The sequence below is a fragment of the Ranitomeya imitator genome, chromosome 6, assembly GCF_032444005.1.
Source record: "Ranitomeya imitator isolate aRanImi1 chromosome 6, aRanImi1.pri, whole genome shotgun sequence".
Lineage (NCBI taxonomy): Eukaryota > Metazoa > Chordata > Amphibia > Anura > Dendrobatidae > Ranitomeya > Ranitomeya imitator.
In genome coordinates, this window is record NC_091287.1 from 482,274,000 (window position 1) to 482,295,809 (window position 21,810).

Consider the following 21,810-nt stretch of genomic DNA (forward strand, 5'->3'; position numbering starts at 1 on the left):
GCAGGCCAACCAGTAATCGTCATCGTTCATCATTTTTGTAATGCGTGTGTCCCTTTTGAGGATACGCAAGGCATAATCCGCCATGTGGGCCAAAGTTCCCGTTGTCAAATCTGCGGTTGTGCTTGGTTGAGGGGCAGTTGCAGGCAAATCTACGTCACTTGTGTCCCTCAAAAAACCAGAACCCGGCCTTGCCACGCCACCAATTTCCCGTGCCCCCGGGAAAGCTTCCTCATTAAAAATATACTCATCCCCATCATCCTCCTCATCCTCCACCTCCTCTTCGCCCGGTACCTCGTCATGTACACTGCCCTGACCAGACAATCGCTGACTGTCATCAAGGCTTTCCTCTTCCTCTGGTGCAGACGCCTGATCCTTTATGTGCGTCAAACTTTGCATCAGCAGACGCATTAGGGGGATGCTCATGCTTATTATGGCGTTGTCTGCACTAACCAGCCGTGTGCATTCCTCAAAACACTGAAGGACTTGACACATGTCTTGAATCTTCGACCACTGCACACCTGACAACTCCATGTCTGCCATCCTACTGCCTGCCCGTGTATGTGTATCCTCCCACAAAAACATAACAGCCCGCCTCTGTTCGCACAGTCTCTGAAGCATGTGCAGTGTTGAGTTCCACCTTGTTGCAACGTCTATGATTAGGCGATGCTGGGGAAGGTTCAAAGAACGCTGATAGGTCTGCATACGGCTGGAGTGTACAGGCGAACGGCGGATATGTGCGCAAAGTCCACGCACTTTGAGGAGCAGGTCGGATAACCCCGGATAACTTTTCAGGAAGCACTGCACCACCAGGTTTAAGGTGTGAGCCAGGCAAGGAATGTGTTTCAGTTGGGAAAGGGAGATGGCAGCCATGAAATTCCTTCCGTTATCACTCACTACCTTGCCTGCCTCAAGATCTACAGTGCCCAGCCACGACTGCGTTTCTTGCTGCAAGAACTCGGACAGAACTTCCGCGGTGTGTCTATTGTCGCCCAAACACTTCATAGCCAATACAGCCTGCTGACGTATGCCAGTAGCTGCCCCATAATGGGAGACCTGGTGTGCAACAGTGGCAGGTGCGGATGGAGTGTTTGTGCGACTGCGGTCTGTGGACGAGCTCTTGCTTCTGCAGGAGGACGAGGAGGAGGAGGAGGAGGAGGGGGTGCGAACGGCTACAGACAACTGTTTACTAGACCGTGGGCTAGGCAGAACTGTCCCAAACTTGCTGTCCCCTGTGGACCCTGAATCCACCACATTTACCCAGTGTGCCGTGATGGACACGTAACGTCCCTGGCCATGCCTACTGGTCCATGCATCTGTTGTCAGGTGCACCTTTGTGCTCACAGATTGCCTGAGTGCATGGACGATGCGCTCTTTAACATGCTGGTGGAGGGCTGGGATGGCTTTTCTGGAAAAAAAGTGTCGACTGGGTAGCTCGTAGCGTGGTACAGCGTAGTCCATCAGGTCTTTGAAAGCTTCGCTTTCAACTAACCGGTAGGGCATCATCTCTAACGAGATTAGTCTAGCTATGTGGGCGTTCAAACCCTGTGTACGCGGATGCGAGGCTAAGTACTTCCTTTTTCTAACCATAGTCTCATGTAGGGTGAGCTGGACTGGAGAGATGGAGATCGTGGAACTAGCGGGGGTGCCGGTGGACATGGCAGACTGAGAGACGGTGGGAGATGGTATTGTTGCCGCCGGTGCCCTAGATGCAGTGTTTCCTACTACGAAACTGGTGATTCCCTGACCCTGACTGCTTTGGCCTGGCAAAGATACCTGCACAGATACAGCAGGTGGTGCGCTAAATGGTGGTCCTACACTGCCGGAAGGGATGTTGCGTTGATGACTAGCTTCATTGGCCGAGGGTGCAACAACCTTAAGGGACGTTTGGTAGTTAGTCCAAGCTTTCAAATGCATGGTGGTTAAATGTCTATGCATGCAACTAGTATTGAGACTTTTCAGATTCTGACCTCTGCTTAAGGAAGTAGAACATTTTTGACAGATGACTTTGCGCTGATCAATTGGATGTTGTTTAAAAAAATGCCAGACTGCACTCTTTCTAGCATCGGATACCTTTTCAGGCATTGCAGACTGAGCTTTAACCGGATGGCCACGCTGTCCTCCACCAGGTTTTGGCTTTGCCACGCGTTTTGGGCAAGATACGGGCCCGGCAGATGGAACCTGTGGCGATGTTGATGCCTGCTGCGGCCCCTCCTCCTCCTCTGCTTCAGAACTGCTGCCGCCTGCACCCTGTTCCCCCAATGGCTGCCAATCGGGGTCAAGAACTGGGTCATCTAATAACTCTTCTTGTACCTCCTGCGCAACTTCGTCTGTGTCACCGTGTCGTTCGGTGGTATAGCGTTCGTGATGGGGCAACATAGTCTCATCAGGGTCTGATTCTTGATCAGCACCCTGCGAGGGCAATGTTGTGGTCTGAGTCAAAGGACCAGCATAGTAGTCTGGCTGTGGCTGTGCGTCAGTGCACTCCATGTCAGATTCAATTTGTAATGGGCATGGACTGTTAACTGCTTCACTTTCTAAGCCAGGGACGGTATGTGTAAAGAGCTCCATGGAGTAACCCGTTGTGTCGCCTGCTGCATTCTTCTCTGTTGTTGTTTTTGCTGAAGAGGACAAGGAAGTGACTTGTCCCTGACCGTGAACATCCACTAACGACGCGCTGCTTTTACTTTTACCAGTTTCACGAGAGGAGGCAAAAGAGCTAGAGGCTGAGTCAGCAAGATAAGCCAAAACTTGCTCTTGCTGCTCCGGCTTTAAAAGCGGTTTTCCTAATCCCAGAAAAGGGAGCGTTCGAGGCCTTGTGTAGCCGGACGACGAACCTGGCTCCACAGCTCCAGACTTAGGTGCAATATTTTTTTCCCCACGACCACCTGATGCTCCACCACTACCACTACCCTCATTACCAGCTGACAATGAACGCCCCCGGCCACGACCTCTTCCACTAGACTTCCTCATTGTTTTAAAAACGTAACCAAACTAACGTTATTTGTTGCAGTCACACAACTTACACGGTGAGCTATAACTTCAGTATGATTTAGCTACCCCTTTACAGGTTGGTGAGACCACAGCGAAAATCAGGCCCAATGTTACACACTCTTTTTTTGGTGGCTGCAAATTAGAGAGATGCCCCACACGCAGGACTGTCACTGAAGCACAAATGTTAATATTAATGTCACACTATTATTTTTTTTTTATTTTTATTTTTTTCAGGAACACTTTAGAAACCCCCCCAAAAAAAAAACATTGATTTTTGCAGGGAGAATTTAGAAAACAAATGTAACAAACTATATGCTTTCTATGGGCCACTGAGTGAGAGATGACGCACACAGGAATCAGGAGTGGCACACAAGCCCAGAGGCCAATATTTTTCTACCAATGATTGATGGAGTTATTTTCTCTGGTAGATTTTGGAACCCAAATCAAGGAAAAAAAATATAGGCTTTCTATGGACCACAATTGGAGAGAGAGAGAGAGAGAGAGATGGCACACCCAGGAGTCAAGACTGGCACACAAGCAGAAAGGCCAATATTAATCTCCCACTGTTTTTTTTTTTTTTTTTTTTTTTTTTCAGGGAGACTTTAGAAAAAAAAATAATAAAAAAAATATGATTTTATCAGGAAGAATTTAGAAACCAAATAAAATAAAATGATTTTTTCAGGGAGAATTTATAAAACAAATAAAACCAAAAATAGGCGTTCTATGGCCCACTGAGTGAGAGATGACGCACACAGGAATCAGGAGTGGCACACAAGCCCAGAGGCCAATATTTTTCTACCAATGATTGATGGAGTTATTTTCTCTGGTAGATTTTGGAACCCAAATCAAGGAAAAAAAATATAGGCTTTCTATGGACCACAATTGGAGAGAGAGAGAGAGAGAGAGAGAGAGAGATGGCACACCCAGGAGTCAAGACTGGCACACAAGCAGAAAGGCCAATATTAATCTCCCACTGTTTTTTTTGGTTGATTTTTTTTTTTTTTTTTCAGGGAGACTTTAGAAAAAAAAATAATAAAAAAAATATGATTTTATCAGGAAGAATTTAGAAACCAAATAAAATAAAATGATTTTTTCAGGGAGAATTTATAAAACAAATAAAACCAAAAATAGGCGTTCTATGGCCCACTGACTGAGAGATGACGCACACAGGAATCAGGAGTGGCACACAAGCCCAGAGGCCAATATTTTTCTACCAATGATTGATGGAGTTATTTTCTCTGGTAGATTTTGGAACCCAAATCAAGGAAAAAAAATATAGGCTTTCTATGGACCACAATTGGAGAGAGAGAGAGAGAGAGAGAGAGAGAGAGAGAGAGAGATGGCACACCCAGGAGTCAAGACTGGCACACAAGCAGAAAGGCCAATATTAATCTCCCACTGTTTTTTTTGGTTGTTTTTTTTTTTTTTTTTTCAGGGAGACTTTAGAAAAAAAAATAATAAAAAAAATATGATTTTATCAGGAAGAATTTAGAAACCAAATAAAATAAAATGATTTTTTCAGGGAGAATTTATAAAACAAATAAAACCAAAAATAGGCGTTCTATGGCCCACTGACTGAGAGATGACGCACCCAGGAGTCAAGACTGGCACACAAGCAGAAAGGCCAATATTAATCTCCCACTGTTTTTTTTTTTTTTTCAGGGAGACTTTAGAAAAAAAAATAATAAAAAAAATATGATTTTATCAGGAAGAATTTAGAAACCAAATAAAATAAAATGATTTTTTCAGGGAGAATTTATAAAACAAATAAAACCAAAAATAGGCGTTCTATGGCCCACTGAGTGAGAGATGACGCACACAGGAATCAGGAGTGGCACACAAGCCCAGAGGCCAATATTTTTCTACCAATGATTGATGGAGTTATTTTCTCTGGTAGATTTTGGAACCCAAATCAAGGAAAAAAAATATAGGCTTTCTATGGACCACAATTGGAGAGAGAGAGAGAGAGAGAGAGAGAGAGATGGCACACCCAGGAGTCAAGACTGGCACACAAGCAGAAAGGCCAATATTAATCTCCCACTGTTTTTTTTGGTTGATTTTTTTTTTTTTTTTTCAGGGAGACTTTAGAAAAAAAAATAATAAAAAAAATATGATTTTATCAGGAAGAATTTAGAAACCAAATAAAATAAAATGATTTTTTCAGGGAGAATTTATAAAACAAATAAAACCAAAAATAGGCGTTCTATGGCCCACTGACTGAGAGATGACGCACACAGGAATCAGGAGTGGCACACAAGCCCAGAGGCCAATATTTTTCTACCAATGATTGATGGAGTTATTTTCTCTGGTAGATTTTGGAACCCAAATCAAGGAAAAAAAATATAGGCTTTCTATGGACCACAATTGGAGAGAGAGAGAGAGAGAGAGAGAGAGAGAGAGAGATGGCACACCCAGGAGTCAAGACTGGCACACAAGCAGAAAGGCCAATATTAATCTCCCACTGTTTTTTTTGGTTGTTTTTTTTTTTTTTTTTTCAGGGAGACTTTAGAAAAAAAAATAATAAAAAAAATATGATTTTATCAGGAAGAATTTAGAAACCAAATAAAATAAAATGATTTTTTCAGGGAGAATTTATAAAACAAATAAAACCAAAAATAGGCGTTCTATGGCCCACTGACTGAGAGATGACGCACCCAGGAGTCAAGACTGGCACACAAGCAGAAAGGCCAATATTAATCTCCCACTGTTTTTTTTTTTTTTTTCAGGGAGACTTTAGAAAAAAAAATAATAAAAAAAATATGATTTTATCAGGAAGAATTTAGAAACCAAATAAAATAAAATGATTTTTTCAGGGAGAATTTATAAAACAAATAAAACCAAAAATAGGCGTTCTATGGCCCACTGAGTGAGAGATGACGCACACAGGAATCAGGAGTGGCACACAAGCCCAGAGGCCAATATTTTTCTACCAATGATTGATGGAGTTATTTTCTCTGGTAGATTTTGGAACCCAAATCAAGGAAAAAAAATATAGGCTTTCTATGGACCACAATTGGAGAGAGAGAGAGAGAGAGAGAGAGAGAGATGGCACACCCAGGAGTCAAGACTGGCACACAAGCAGAAAGGCCAATATTAATCTCCCACTGTTTTTTTTGGTTGATTTTTTTTTTTTTTTTTCAGGGAGACTTTAGAAAAAAAAATAATAAAAAAAATATGATTTTATCAGGAAGAATTTAGAAACCAAATAAAATAAAATGATTTTTTCAGGGAGAATTTATAAAACAAATAAAACCAAAAATAGGCGTTCTATGGCCCACTGACTGAGAGATGACGCACACAGGAATCAGGAGTGGCACACAAGCCCAGAGGCCAATATTTTTCTACCAATGATTGATGGAGTTATTTTCTCTGGTAGATTTTGGAACCCAAATCAAGGAAAAAAAATATAGGCTTTCTATGGACCACAATTGGAGAGAGAGAGAGAGAGAGAGAGAGAGAGAGAGATGGCACACCCAGGAGTCAAGACTGGCACACAAGCAGAAAGGCCAATATTAATCTCCCACTGTTTTTTTTGGTTGTTTTTTTTTTTTTTTTTTCAGGGAGACTTTAGAAAAAAAAATAATAAAAAAAATATGATTTTATCAGGAAGAATTTAGAAACCAAATAAAATAAAATGATTTTTTCAGGGAGAATTTATAAAACAAATAAAACCAAAAATAGGCGTTCTATGGCCCACTGACTGAGAGATGACGCACCCAGGAGTCAAGACTGGCACACAAGCAGAAAGGCCAATATTAATCTCCCACTGTTTTTTTTTTTTTTTTCAGGGAGACTTTAGAAAAAAAATAATAAAAAAAATATGATTTTGTCAGGAAGAATTTAGAAACCAAATAAAATAAAATGATTTTTTCAGGGAGAATTTAGAAAACAAATAAAACCAAAAATAGGCGTTCTATGGCCCACTGACTAAGAGAGAGAGAGAGAGATGGAACGCTTAGTACTGGCACACAAGCCCAAAGGGCAATATTAATCTCCCTTTTTTTTTCCAGGGAGAATTTCTAAAACCCCCCCAAAAAAAAAAATAGGCTTTCTATGGCCCACTATTTGTGAGAGAGATGGGACGCTCAGGACTGGCACAGATGGCACGCTCAGGACTGGCACAGAAGCCCAGAGGCCAATATTAATCTCCCTTTTTTTCTGGGAGAATTTATAAAACCAAAAAAATATTTAAATAGGCTTTCTATGGCCCACTATTTGTGAGAGAGATGGCACGCTCAGGACTGGCACAGATGGCACGCTCACAACTGGCACACAAGCCCAGAGGCCAATATTAATCTCCCTTTTTTCAGGGAAAATTTATAAAACCAAAAAAAAAATTAAATAGGCTTTCTATGGCCCACTATTTGTGAGAGAGATGGCACGCTCAGGACTGGCACAGATGGCACGCTCACAACTGGCACACAAGCCCAGAGGCCAATATTAATCTCCCTTTTTTCAGGGAAAATTTATAAAACAAAAAAAAAAAATTAAATTTGGCTTTCTATGGCCCACTATTTGTGAGAGAGATGGCACGCTCAGGACTGGCACAGATGGCACGCTCACAACTGGCACACAAGCCCAGAGGCCAATATTAATCTCCCTTTTTTTCAGGGAGAATTTATAAAACCAAAAAAAAAATTAAATAGGCTTTCTATGGCCCACTATTTGTGAGAGAGATGGCACGCTCAGGGCTGGCACAGATGGCACGCTCAGGACTGGCACACAAGCCCAGAGGCCAATATTAATCTCCCTTTTTTTCAGGGAGAATTTATAAAACCCCCCAAAAAATAAAATAGGCTTTCTATGGCCCACTATTTGTGAGAGAGATGGCACACTCAGGACTGGCACACAAGCCCAAAGGCCAATATTAATCTCCCACTGTATTTTTATCAGGGAGAATTTATACACCCCACAAAAAAAAATACAGAAAAATGAAAAGGCTTTCTATGGCCCACTATGTGAGAGAGATGGCACACACAGGGATGGCACTCTAGCAGAAATGCCAAATTGCCAATCTTAATCTCCCACCAAAAAAAAAAAAAAAAAAAACACAGGGAATGTCCTACAATTACTATCTCCCTGCCTGCAGTAATCTCAGCCAGGTATGGCAGGCAGCTACTATCTCCCTGCCTGCAGTAATCTCAGCCAGGTATGGCAGGCAGCAATAAGGAGTGGACTGATGCACAAATGAAATAAAAAGTGTGGACAAACAAAAAAGATAGCTGTGCAGAAAGGAAGGAACAAGAGGATTTGTGCTTTGAAAAAAGCAGTTGGTTTGCACAGCGGCGTACACACAGCAATGCAGCTATCAGGGAGCCTTCTAGGGCAGCCCAATGAGCTACAGCGCTGAGGGGAAAAAAAAAAAAAAAAAACTTCCACTGTCCCTGCACACCGAGGGTGGTGTTGGACAGTGCAAATCGCTGCAGCACAAGCGGTTTTGTGGTTAATGGACCCTGCCTAACGCTATCCCTGCTTCTGACAAAGCGGCAGCAACCTCTCCCTAAGCTCAGATCAGCAGCAGTAAGATGGCGGTCGGCGGGAACGCCTCTTTATAGCCCCTGTGACGTCGCAGACAGCAAGCCAATCACTGCAATGCCCTTCTCTAAGATGGTGGGGACCAGGACCTATGTCATCACGCTGCCCACACTCTGCGTTTACCTTCATTGGCTGAGAAATGGCGCTTTTCGCGTCATTGAAACGCGACTTTGGCGCGAAAGTCGCGTACCGCATGGCCGACCCCGCATAGGGGTCGGATCGGGTTTCATGAAACCCCGACTTAGCCAAAAGTCGGCGACTTTTGAAAATGTTCGACCCGTTTTGCTCAACCCTAAAGATCACTGTTAAGTTTCAGTATCCCTTGCCATTGATTTCTGACTTGTTTGCTCGGATTAAGGGGGCTAGTTGGTTTACTAAGATTGATCTTCGTGGTGCGTATAATCTGGTGAGAATCAGGCAGGGAGATGAATGGAAAACGGCATTTAATACGCCCGAGGGTCATTTTGAGTATCTGGTGATGCCGTTCGGACTTGCCAATGCTCCATCTGTTTTTCAGTCTTTTATGCATGACATTTTCCGTGAGTATCTGGATAAATTCTTGATTGTTTACTTGGATGACATTTTGATCTTCTCAGATGATTGGGAGTCTCATGTGAAGCAAGTCAGAATGGTTTTCCAGGTACTGCGTGCTAATTCCTTGTTCGTGAAGGGATCAAAGTGTCTCTTCGGTGTGCAGAAAGTTTCATTTTTGGGGTTCATCTTTTCCCCTTCTACTATCGAGATGGATCCGGTTAAGGTTCAGGCCATCCAGGATTGGACTCAGCCGACATCTCTAAAAAGTCTGCAGAAATTCCTGGGCTTTGCTAATTTTTATCGTCGCTTCATCTGTAATTTTTCTAGCATTGCCAGACCATTGACCGATTTGACCAAGAAGGGTCCTTATTTGGTTAATTGGTCTTCTGCTGCCGTGGAAGCTTTTCAGGAGTTGAAGCGTCGTTTTTGCTGTGCCCCTGTGTTGTGTCAACCTGATGTTTCTCTTCCGTTCCAGGTCGAGGTTGATGCTTCTGAGATTGGTGCAGGGGCGGTTTTGTCACAGAGAGGTTCTGGTTGCTCAGTGTTCAAACCATGTGCTTTCTTTTCCAGGAAATTTTCTGCTGCTGAGCGTAATTATGATGTGGGCAACCGAGAGTTGCTGGCCATGAAGTGGGCATTCGAGGAGTGGCGTCATTGGCTTGAGGGTGCTAAGCATCGCGTGGTGGTTTTGACTGATCATAAGAACCTTACTTATCTTGAGTCTGCCAAGCGCTTGAATCCTAGACAGGCCCGTTGGTCGTTATTTTTTGCTCGTTTTGATTTTGTGATTTCATACCTTCCGGGCTCTAAAAATGTGAAGGCGGATGCTCTGTCTAGGAGTTTTGTGCCCGACTCTCCGGGGTTATCTGAGCCGGCGAGTATCCTCAAGGAAGGAGTCATTGTGTCTGCCATCTCCCCTGATTTGCGGAGAGTGTTGCAGAAATTTCAGGCTAATAAACCTGATCGTTGTCCGGCCGAGAAACTGTTCGTCCCTGATAGGTGGACTAGTAAAGTTATCTCTGAACTTCATTGTTCGGTGCTGGCCGGTCATCCAGGAATCTTTGGTACCAGGGAGTTGGTTGCTAGATCCTTCTGGTGGCCATCTCTGTCACGGGATGTGCGTGCTTTTGTGCAGTCCTGTGGAATTTGTGCTAGGGCTAAGCCCTGCTGTTCACGTGCCAGTGGGTTGCTTTTGCCCTTGCCGGTCCCGAAGAGGCCTTGGACACATATTTCGATGGATTTCATTTCTGACCTTCCCGTTTCTCAAAAAATGTCGGTCATTTGGGTGGTCTGTGATCGCTTTTCTAAAATGGTCCATCTGGTGCCCTTGGTTAAATTGCCTTCGTCCTCTGATTTGGTGCCTTTGTTCTTCCAGCATGTGGTTCGTTTACATGGCATTCCTGAGAATATTGTTTCTGACAGAGGTTCCCAGTTTGTCTCGAGGTTCTGGCGAGCCTTTTGTGGTAGGATGGGCATTGACCTATCTTTCTCCTCGGCCTTCCATCCTCAGACTAATGGCCAGACCGAACGAACCAATCAGACCTTGGAAACATATCTGAGATGTTTTGTTTCCGCTGACCAGGATGATTGGGTGTCATTTTTGCCGTTGGCTGAGTTCGCCCTTAATAATCGGGCCAGCTCGGCCACCTTGGTCTCTCCATTTTTCTGCAATTCTGGGTTCCATCCTCGTTTCTCTTCAGGACAGGTTGAGTCTTCGGACTGTCCTGGTGTGGATTCTGTGGTGGACAGGTTGCAGCAGATCTGGACTCAGGTAGTGGACAATTTGACCTTGTCCCAGGAGAAGGCTCAGCTTTTCGCTAATCGCAGACGCCGTGTGGGACCCCGACTTCGTGTTGGGGATCTGGTTTGGTTATCTTCTCGTCATATTCCTATGAAGGTTTCCTCTCCTAAATTTAAACCTCGTTTTATTGGTCCGTATAGGATTTCTGAGATTCTCAATCCGGTTTCTTTTCGTCTGACCCTCCCAGACTCCTTTTCCATACATAATGTATTCCATAGGTCGTTGTTGAGGAGATACGTGGCACCTATGGTTCCATCTGTGGAGCCTCCTGCCCCTGTTTTGGTGGAGGGGGAATTGGAGTATATTGTGGAGAAGATTTTGGATTCTCGTGTCTCTAGACGGAAACTCCAGTATCTGGTCAAATGGAAGGGTTATGCTCAGGAAGATAATTCCTGGGTTTTTGCCTCTGATGTCCATGCCCCAGATCTTGTTCGTGCCTTTCATGTGGCTCATCCTGGTCGGCCTGGGGGTTCTGGTGAGGGTTCGGTGACCCCTCCTCAAGGGGGGGGGTACTGTTGTGAATTCTCTGGCTGAGTTCACTTCTGTGGTCACAAGTGGTATTGCAGTCTCTGGGCTTCCTCCCTCAGGTGTTTTGGTGAGCTCGTTGGCTGCCTTGCTATTTAGCTCCACCTGAGTCTGTCTTCCTTGCTCCTTGTCAATGTTCCAGTGTTGGATCTGAGCTACTGCATCTTTCCTTGGCTTGCTGCTCTGCTAGATAAGTGCTTTTAGTTTGTTTTCTGTTTTTTCTGTCCAGCTTGCTATTAACTTTTGCTGGAAGCTCTGAGAAGCAAAGGGGTGCACCGCCGTGCTGTTAGTTCGGCACGGTGGGTCTTTTTGCCCCTTTGCGTGGTTTTCGTTTTAGGGTTTTTTGTAGACTGCATAGTTCTCTTTGCTATCCTCGCTCTGTCTAGAATATCGGGCCTCACTTTGCTGAATCTATTTCATTCCTACGTTTGTCTTTTCATCTTGCTAACAGTCATTATATGTGGGGGGGCTGCCTATTCCTTTGGGGTATTTCTCTGAGGTAAGTCAGGCTTGTATTTCTATCTTCAGGCTAGTCAGCTCCTCAGGCAGTGCCGAGTTGCATAGGTAGTGATAGGCGCAATCCACTGCTGCTTATAGTTGTGTGAGGATAGATCAGGTACTGCAGTCTACAGAGATTCCACGTCTCAGAGCTCGTCGTATTGTTTTTGGTTATTGCCAGATCTCTGTATGTGCGCTGATTACTGCACGCTGTGTTGCCTGATTGCCAGCCATAACAGAGAGCATTATACTGCCTCTGTACAAATCCCTAGTTAGACCGCACATGGAGTACTGTGTCCAGTTTTGGGCACCGGTGCTCAGGAAGGATATAATGGAACTAGAGAGAGTACAAAGGAGGGCAACAAAATTAATAAAGGGGATGGGAGAACTACAATACCCAGATAGATTAGCGAAATTAGGATTATTTAGTCTAGAAAAAAGACGACTGAGGGGCGATCTAATAACCATGTATAAGTATATAAGGGGACAATACAAATATCTCGCTGAGGATCTGTTTATACCAAGGAAGGTGACAGGCACAAGGGGGCATTCTTTGCGTCTGGAGGAGAGAAGGTTTTTCCACCAACATAGAAGAGGATTCTTTACTGTTAGGGCAGTGAGAATCTGGAATTGCTTGCCTGAGGAGGTGGTGATGGCGAACTCAGTCGAGGGGTTCAAGAGAGGCCTGGATGTCTTCCTGGAGCAGAACAATATTGTATCATACAATTAGGTTCTGTAGAAGGACGTAGATCTGGGGATTTATTATGATGGAATATAGGCTGAACTGGATGGACAAATGTCTTTTTTCGGCCTTACTAACTATGTTACTATGTTACTATATTTATTAAAAATTCATATCATCAATTTTCACCTAAAAACATACAGTATAGACCAAAAGTTTGGACACACCTTCTCATTTAAAGATTTTTCTGTATTTTCATGACTATGAAAATTGTACATTCACACTGAAGGCATCAAAACTATGAATTAACACATGTGGAATTATATACTTAAAGTGTGAAACAACTGAACTTATGTCTTATATTCTAGGTTCTTCAAAGTAGCCACTTTTTGCTCTTTGATGCCTGCTTTGCACACTCTTGGCATTCTCTTGATGAGCTTCAAGAGGTAGTCACCAAGAATGGTCTTCCAACACTCTTGAAGGAGTTCCCAGAGATGCTTAGCACTTGTTGGCCCTTTTGCCTTCACTCTGCGGTCCAGCTCACCCAAACCATCTCGATTGGGTTCAGGTCTGGTGACTGGGGAGGCCAGGTCATCTGGCGTAGCACCCCATCACTCTCCTTCTTGGTCAAATAGTCCTTACACAGCCTGGAGGTGTGTTTGGGGTCATTGTCCTGTTGAAAAATAAATGATGGTCCAACTAAACGCAAACCGGATGGAATAGCATGCCGCTGCAAGATGCTGTGGAAGCCATGCTGGTTCAGTATGCCTTCAATTTTGAATAAATCCCCAACAGTGTCCCCAGCAAAGCACCCCCCACACCATCACACCTCCTCCTCCATGCTTCACGGTGGGAACCAGGCATGTAGAGTCCATCCGTTCACTTTTTCTGCATCGCACAAAGACACGGTGGTTGGAACCAAAGATCTCAAATTTGGACTCATCAGACCAATGCACAGATTTTCACTGGTCTAATGTCCATTCCTTGTGTTCTTTAGCCCAAATAAGTCTCTTCTGCTTGTTGACTGTCCTTAGCAGTGGTTTCCTAGCAGCTATTTTACCATGAAGGCCTGCTGCACAAAGTCTCCTCTTAACAGTTGTTGTAGAGATGTGTTTGCTGCTAGAACTCTGTGTGGCATCGACCTGGTCTCTAATCTGAGCTGCTGTTAATCTGCAATTTCTGAGGCTGGAGACACGGATAAACTTATCCTCAGAAGCAGAAGTGACTCTTGGTCTTCCTTTCCTCGGGCGGTCCTCATGTGAGCCAGTTTCTTTGTAGCACTTGTGGGTTTTTGCCACTGCACTTGGGGACACTTTCAAAGTTTTCCCAATTTTTCGGACTGACTGACCTTCATTTCTTAAAGTAATGATGGCCACTCGTTTTTCTTTACTTTGCTTTTTTCTTGCCATAAATCAAATTCTAACAGTCTATTCAGTAGGACTATCAGCTGATGGTCCCAGCCCCATTTATAAGGCAAGAAATCCCACTTATTAAACCTGACAGGGCACACCTGTGAAGTGAAAACCATTCCCCGTGACTACCTTTTGAAGCTCATCAAGAGAATGTCAAGAGTGTGCAAAGCAGGCATCAAAGCAAAAGGTGGCTACTTTGAAGAACCTAGAATATAAGACATAATTTTTGATAAGTATATAATTCCACATGTGTTAATTCATAGTTTTGATGCCTTCAGTGTGAATGTACAATTTTCATAGTCATGAAAATACAGAAAAATCTTTAAATGAGAAGGTGTGTCCAAACTTTTGGTCTGTACTGTACATATCATATATAGTGAATAACAAATTGTAAGAAATACATTGTGACTATATCCATGGATGCAACCAAAGATCCAGGTTCACAGGGCGGGAAGATAATAAATCTAGTATCATAACAAAGTATTTATCACCTACACATGGATGCTAGTGAGTCCGATGCATAGCAATTGAAACAAATGTACAAATGCACAATTGCACAACCTATGCTGGTAAGATCGCCATACATCATGAGTGTACAGACCGCAACATGTGAGATTAAGTAAGAAGGAAAGAAGGCTAATTACCCATTTATCTCAAAATGTCCCGTCTGGATCCTGGTCACATACCCCAATGCGCGTTTCGCGTTCGTGTTTTGCCGCTTCCTCAGGGGGCGTAGCTAAATAGGGATCTCGGTCCAGTATAAATAGTAATTAGGACCAATCACGTGATAAAGTGAAAATGGCCAGTGCGCATGTGTGAAATGCAGGCAGAAGTCCTCGCCGCACCTCAAGCCTCAGTCCCAGTGATCAGGTCCCGGTCATGTGAGCGGGTCAGCGCCACACCCACACCACACAACACGGGACCGCCACCAGGAAAAAGGTAAAGAGCAGCGACATGTGCCAGCGTAAAAGTGACAAGGTGCTTATAAAATGCATTGGTTCTATGCAATAACCAAATAAAAATAAGTGCCGATACGAAAATAAAATAATGCGCATGCGTGAACCGCGAATAAGTTTACTCAGTGCGTCTCAGCCCTCTCTATCCTCTGGCCGGCCTCCATCAGGCCCATAGTATGTGGCACGAGACCACAATTGGGGAAAGTATAGAGCTGAGATAAAAACCAGTCCAATTATACAGGTATCCTAAGTTAAAGTGACTAGTGCAATAAAGTGCCAAGTGAACTAAGTGAAGTATCCACATATATGGACAAATAATACAAAAAACTTAAACCAAATGGGTTAATACTTTAAAATAACTAAAGCCATAGGAAAAATGAATATGCCGACTTTGGGGACACATCAGGGAAAATAGATTATGTAATTCCCACATAGTTCAATATTGATAGGTACAATTAATCAAAAAATGATCAGAAGAAATAGTCGATCACATGGACCTATAAGGCATATCAAGACAAATGTCCAAGTAGCAGTAGGCAATATACTGTACATCGTATTTCATACAAATAGGATAATCCACTTCAGATCATTAACATTCCTCTATCCAAAGGTAATTGATAGGATTCTTCAATCTTCCATTCTCCCTCATGAATACTCCCAACGTCAGAAGTCATATATGGATATGGACAAGAGTATAAGCACACTAAAATGTAATAAAAGAACAGAGACACCAAATTAAAACTCATGGTATGTGGTAAGGACAAACTGATGAATATATCCCCTCAGACAACTATATTAAAGAAACAGAGAAAATCAGTGCACTTCATTAAGGCCCTTGGGTGTCATGGTGCCCAACGTGGTGATCCAACGACACTCTCGTTGTGCCAGGATGCGTTTAGCATCACCACCTCTGATGCCACATTGAATGTGGTCAATCCCATGTGCCATGAGGGACTTAGGGTTACAATCATGGAACTGCCTAAAATGGCGTGGTACTGTCTTGAGTTTTGCCATTTCCATCTCATTTTTTGCAGCCATAATATCACGCACGTGTTCACGTATGCGTGTGCCCAAACGACGAGAAGTTAGTCCGATGTATATTTTTGGGCAACTACACACGGCATAATATACAACCTGTGTAGTATTGCAAGTTATATGATAGTTGATAGTGAAAGTCCTTCCACCATCAACTGAATCAAAAGAGGCAATACGACTGATGTTAGGACATGAGATGCAGTTGCCACATGGAAAGCAACCCCTAGGTGGTCTGCCAGATCCAAAGTTGTATCCATTCAACTTGGGAACATAATGGCTGGACACTAGGGTTGAGCAAAACAGATCGGCACTTTTCAAAAGTCGCCGACTTTTAGCAAAGTCGGGTTTCGTGAAACCCGACCCGATCCCACTCTGGGATCGGGTCGGCGGTCAGCGATCTCTAATTAAAAGTCGGGTTTCGTTATATATATATATATATATATATATATATGTCATTCAGACACATATATATATATATATATTTATATTAAGTTCAGCGCGATATAGCAGAAAAGCCGGTAATTCAATTACCGGCTTTTCATTTCTCCTGCCAAAACCCGACATGATTTGAGACATGGTTTACATACAGTAAACCATGTCATATCCCCCTTTTTTTTGCATATTCCACACTACTAATGTTAGTAGTGTGTATGTGCAAAATTTCAGCGCTCTAGCTCTTAAATTTAAGGATTTAATCGCGGAAAAAATTGGCGTGGGCTCCCACGCAATTTTCTCCACCAGAGTAGTAAAGCCAGTGACTGAGGGCAGATATTAATAGCCTGGAGAGGGTCCACAGTTATTGGCCCCCCTGGCTAAAAACACCTGCCCCCTGCCACCCCAGAAAAGGCACATCTGTAAGATGCGCCTATTCTGGCACTTGGCCACTCTCTTCCCATTCCCGTGTAGCGGTGGGATATGGGGTAATGAAGGGTTAATGCCACCTTGCTATTGTAAGGTGACATTAAGCCAGATTAATAATGGAGAAGCGTCAATTCTGACACCTATCCATTATTAATCCAATTGTATGAAAGAGTTAAAAAAAAAACACACACACACAATATTAAAAAGTATTTTAATGAAATAAACACACCGTTTGTTGTAATAATTTATTATACGCTCAATCCACTCACTGAAGACCCTCGCTCTGTAACAAATAAAAAATAATAAACCAACAATATACATACCTTCCGTAGATCTGTAATGTCCCACGTTGTAAATCCATCTGAAGGGGTTAAAATATTTTACAGCCAGGAGCTCTGCTAATGCAGCGCTGCTCGTGGCTGTAAACCCCAGCGAATGAAGGTGATGTAGGTCAATGACCTGTAGTTACCTTCATTCGCGGTGATGCGCCCCCTGCTGGATGTCCCTGGAGCGTGGGAAAAGTTACCAGGCTCGAGATCATATCAGGACATCCAGCAGGGGGCGCATCACCGCGAATGAAGGTAACTTTAGGTCATAGACCTACATTACCTTCATTCGCTGGGGTTTACAGCCACAAGCACAGCTGCATTAGCAGAGCTTGTGGCTGTAAAATATTTTAACCCCTTCAGATGGATTTACAACGTGGGACGTTACAGATCTACGGAAGGTATGTAGTGTAAACCACACTAGTAAATCTCTCAAATTTTTACTCCTTCTGGCAGTCATTGAAGGATAGTCCTTAAGGCATTTGGAAAATGATGGATCACTTCTGAGGACTTTTGGAGGCAACTCCTCATCGTGGTCCATTCCCCATTATAGGTGGAAATTAATTGTACTGTGCCTTGTTGTTCAGACATTCTTTTGTTATAATTACTTCTGGGGCAGAGCAATTCATCACGTAGTGTATATTTAGCTCTCAAGTACCCTTTTCTAATGTTCCTGTTACTGTATCCCCTTGTTTGGAATCTAACTTTAAGATCCGCTGCCTGGGCCTCGAATTTAGTGGCTGAGGAGTAGATCCGCTTCATCCTAAGATGCTGACCAACTGGGATGGCTTTAATAGTACTATATGGGTGACCCGAATCAGCATGCAGAAGGGAGTTGACCGAAGTGGGTTTTCTGAAGACATCCATCTGCAAATATCGTTCACCATCCACCTCAATTCTAATGTCCAGAAAATCCACCTTGGTCCTACTCATCTGGTATGTTAATTTAATATTGTATATATTGTCATTCAGTTGTTGCATGAATTCATGCAAAGCGTCATCGGGCCCTTGCCATATGATAAATAGGTCATCAATGTAACGCAGCCAGCACTGCACATGGTCTGCGGCCTGCCTCCCCCCCCCCCCAAATATCTCCCTCTCCCAATATCCCATGAAGAGATTGGCGAAGGAGGGCGCACAGGCCGCGCCCATGGCAGTGCCACGCTGCTGTAAAAGAAAAAACATTCTTGAACACAAAGAAGTTTGTTGTCTGTTGTGAATTCTGTTGTCGAGCTCCCTCCTGTGGTCGTGAATGGTACTTCGGTGAGTTTGGTCCGTGGGCTCCCTCTGGTGGCTGTGAGTGGAGCTGCTGCTTCTGAGGTTCCTTACACAGGTGACGTGGTTTATCCATTGGTTGGCTTCTCTATTTAACTCCACTCAGATCGTTTCTCCATGCCAGCTGTCAATGTTTTAGCATTGGTTCAGTTCGCTCCTGGATCTGTCTGGTGTCCTGTCTTCTCCTGCAGAAGCTAAGTTCCTGATTGTTATTATTGTTCTTGTTTCTTTGTCCAGCTGGTTATCTTGATTTTGTCTTGCTGGCTGGAAGCTCTGGGATGCAGGGTGGCACCCCCGCACCGTGAGTCGGTGCGTAGGACCCTTTTGCACACTCTGCGTGGTCTTTTGTAGGTTTTTGTGCTGACCGCAAAGATTCCTTTCCTATCCTCTGTCTATTTAGTAAGTCGTGCCTCCCTTTGCTGAAACCTATTTCATTTCTGAGTTTGTGACTTTCATCTTTACTCACAGTCGTTACATGTGGGGGGCTGCCTATTCCTTTGGGGAATTTCTCTGAGGCAAGGTAGGCTTTATTTTCTTCTCTAGGGCTAGCTAGCTCTTGGGCTGTGAAGAGGCGCCTAGGGAGCGTCAGGAGCGCTCAACGGCTATTTCTAGTGTGTGCGATAGGATTAGGGCTTGCGGTCAGCAGAGCTCCCACATCCCAGAGCTCGTCCTGTTTGAGTTTAACTATCAGGTCGGGTGCTCCTAACCACCAGGTCATAACAGTTGTCAATATGAATGTCAAAAGTTCCATGACCAAATCACAGATAATAATAATAATAATAATAATTTTTATTTATATAGCGCCAACATATTCCGCAGCACTTTACAATTAAGCGGGGACATGTACAGACAATAAATTCAGTATAAGTTAAGACAATTTAAACAGTGACATTAGGGGTGAGGTCCCTGCTCACAAGCTTACAATCTACAAGGAAATGGGGGGACACAATAGGTGAAAAGTGCTTGTTATTTCAGGTCTGGCAATTATAATAAATAGGGATTTTCATATGAAGCTGCATGATCCGGTCATCAGCCCGTGTGCTTAAGTGCAATAGTCAAATATCAAGTGCAGTTATCGTGTGCATAGAGGGTGTGGAGACAGATGAATAGTAGGGTGCAGATTCACATGCAGATAATATTTGGAAGGAGGGAACAGGACAAAGTTAGTTTACTGAGTAGTTGATGTGGTAGGCTTGTTTGAAGAGATGGGTTGTTAAAGCGCGCTTGAATAGATCGGGGCTAGGTATCAGTCTGATCGTCTGGGGAAGTGCAGTCCAGAGAGCTGGTGCAGCACGAGAGAAGTCTTGGAGACGGAGGTGCGAGGTTCGGATTACGGGGGATGTTAGTCTTAGGTCGTTTGTAGAATGGAGGGCACGTGTAGTGTTATGTTTGCTAATGACAGGTGTTATGAAGGCAATCCAGAAACACAGTGTGCTTAGCGATCAGAGCGCACACAGTGATCTGACAAATACCCAAAAATACAAGAACGAGCTCTGAGACGTGGAAACTCTGTAGACTGCACACCTGATCCTATCCTAAACACAACTAAAAGCGGCTGTGGATTGCGCCTAACAACTACCTAGGCAACTCGGCACAGCCTAAGAAACTAGCTAGCCTGAAGATAGAAAAATAGGCCTGACTTGCCCCAGAGAAATTCCCCAAAGGAAAAGGCAGCCCCCCACATATAATGACTGTGAGTAAGAAGAAAAGACAAAACGTAGGGATGAAATAGATTCAGCAAAGTGGGGCCCGATATTCTAGGACAGAGCGAGGACAGTAAAGCGAACTTTGCAGTCTACAAAAAACCCTAAAGCAAAACCACGCAAAGGGGGCAAAAAAAACCCACCGTGCCGAACTAACGGCACGGCGGTACACCCTTTGCGTCTCAGAGCTTCCAGCAAAACAAAAGACAAGCTGGACAGAAAAAAAGCAACAAAAAAACAAAAGGCACTTAGCTATACAGAGCAGCAGGTCACAGGAACAATCAGGAGAAGCTCAGATCCAACACTGAAACATTGACAAGGAGCAAGGATAGCAGCATCAGGCGGAGTTAAGTAATGAAGCAGTTAACGAGCTCACCAGAACACCTGAGGGAGGAAGCTCAGAAGCTGCAGTACCACTTGTGACCACAGGAGTGAAGTCAGCCACAGAATTCACAACAGTACCCCCCCCCCTTGAGGAGGGGTCACCGAACCCTCACCAGAGCCCCCAGGCCGACCAGGATGAGCCGCATGAAAGGCAAGAACAAGATCGGAAGCATGAACATCAGAGGCAAAAACCCAGGAATTATCTTCCTGAGCATAACCCTTCCATTTAACCAGATACTGGAGTTTCCGTCTAGAAACACGAGAATCCAAAATCTTCTCCACAATATACTCCAATTCCCCCTCCACCAAAACCGGGGCAGGAGGCTCAACAGATGGAACCATAGGTGCCACGTATCTCCGCAACACAACCTATGGAATACATTATGTATGGAAAAGGAGTCTGGGAGGGTCAAACGAAAAGACACAGGATTGAGAACCTCAGAAATCCTATACGGACCAATAAAACGAGGTTTAAATTTAGGAGAGGAAACCTTCATAGGAATATGACGAGAAGATAACCAAACCAGATCCCCAACACGAAGTCGGGGACCCACACGGCGTCTGCGATTAGCGAAAAGTTGAGCTTTCTCCTGGGACAAGATCAAATTGTCCACTACCTGAGTCCAGATCTGCTGCAACCTATCCACCACAGAATCCACACCAGGACAGTCCGAAGACTCAACCTGTCCTGAAGAGAAACGAGGATGGAACCCAGAATTGCAAAAAAATGGAGAAACCAAGGTAGCCGAGCTGGCCCGATTATTAAGGGCGAACTCAGCCAACGGCAAAAAGGACACCCAATCATCCTGGTCTGCAGAAACAAAACATCTCAGATATGTTTCCAAGGTCTGATTGGTTCGTTCGGTCTGGCCATTAGTCTGAGGATGGAAAGCCGAGGAAAAGGATAGGTCAATGCCCATCCTACCACAAAAGGCTCGCCAAAACCTTGAAACAAACTGGGAACCTCTGTCAGAAACAATATTCTCAGGAATGCCATGCAACCGAACCACATGCTGAAAGAACAAAGGTACCAAATCAGAGGAGGAAGGCAATTTAGCCAAGGGCACCAGATGGACCATTTTAGAAAAGCGATCACAGACCACCCAAATGACTGACATCTTTTGAGAAACGGGAAGGTCAGAAATGAAATCCATCGAAATATGTGTCCAAGGCCTCTTTGGGACCGGCAAGGGCAAAAGCAACCCACTGGCACGAGAACAGCAGGGCTTAGCCCTAGCACAAATCCCACAGGACTGCACAAAAGTACGTACATCCCGTGACAGAGATGGCCA